Raw genomic sequence first — 1,309 nt, forward strand, 5'->3', positions numbered from 1 at the left:
AAAGTACTGACCCCCAACCCCCAGGGGATGGCAAAGCCAACTGACTAGCTTGAATCCGGAGCTAGAGAGGGGAACAAATCTTCCTGAAAAGTGATCACTACCAGGTTGCCTTACGCTGGTTTGCACCTTGGATTCACTCCGTTTCAGTGGTCCAGAATTTTTTGAACCATAATTTAGTTTATAGTCATCCAGGGCGGTTGATGGCCTGAGATAATGGGCAAAAGCAGACTGAAGCGATCTTTGGAAGCATTTACCTTTAAGTGAGGCCTCCAAGAATTCCCTCAAAGAAGATTCCAGAAAATATGACTCAACATTAAAAATCACCAAACACACAAGGTGTCACCGTGCCATGATCGAGAGCCGGCAAAAACAAAGACAGCAGAACCAGACCCGCCAGAGAGCAAGTATTGGAATTATCAGCTACAGAATGTAACGTAAGAATGTTTAATATGTTCTAAAAAAATACAAGTGAGAGCTTAAAATAATAATAAAAAAGCAGTTTTAAAAGTAACTGAATAATTTCTAGACAAGATATGTATAATAATTGACATGAAAACAGTTGACTGAGTTAGCAGCAGTGTATCTCTAAAGAGACAGCAAAATGGAAGCTAATTCTGAAGACATTATCCAGAGTTCAGCTCCTGGGACCAGCACCTGCTGCCACGTCTGACGGAGAGGTTAAGAGAGACCTGGTGGCTAGAAGGTCAAGGTCCACTGTAGGAACACGTCCCAGGCAATATTTAATGAGCGAATAGCTGTGGATTTCTCCAAAGCTGATAAAAACCTTCAATTCACAGACTAAACCCAAAAATTTTCAAGTACAATTAAGAGAGGAAGAAAAAGACATGCACATTTAGTTGTATCGTGGTGAGAAGAACACTTCTTTGGAAAAGCTAGAGAGAAAACACGGACCAACTACAATTGAATGACATTTCGTCTGAGATCTGATTTTTCCACAGGCAACAGCGGGCGGCCCGGTACATGAAATGGTATTTTTACCATGCTCAGAGAAAATAGATGTCAATTTAGAATTGTATTCTTAGAATTGGCAAAAATTATCTATCAGAAATGTATGTAAAATAAAATCATTTTCAGGCTGATATAAACCAACCTTTGTTAAGGAGATTCTGAAGGATGCATTTCAGGAAAAGGCAAGTGACCCCAGGTGTAGATCTGAGATGTAAAGAACGGATGCTGAGAAAAGATACATCTACATAAGCTGTATAAAATAATCATAATAAATGCTGTAGGATTAAACAAAAATAAGGAAAAAATGCACTACAAAAGGAGTAAGCAAAATTATAGTGTT

This window comes from Neomonachus schauinslandi, chromosome 14 (assembly GCF_002201575.2).
Source record: "Neomonachus schauinslandi chromosome 14, ASM220157v2, whole genome shotgun sequence".
NCBI classification, from domain to species: Eukaryota; Metazoa; Chordata; class Mammalia; order Carnivora; family Phocidae; genus Neomonachus; species Neomonachus schauinslandi.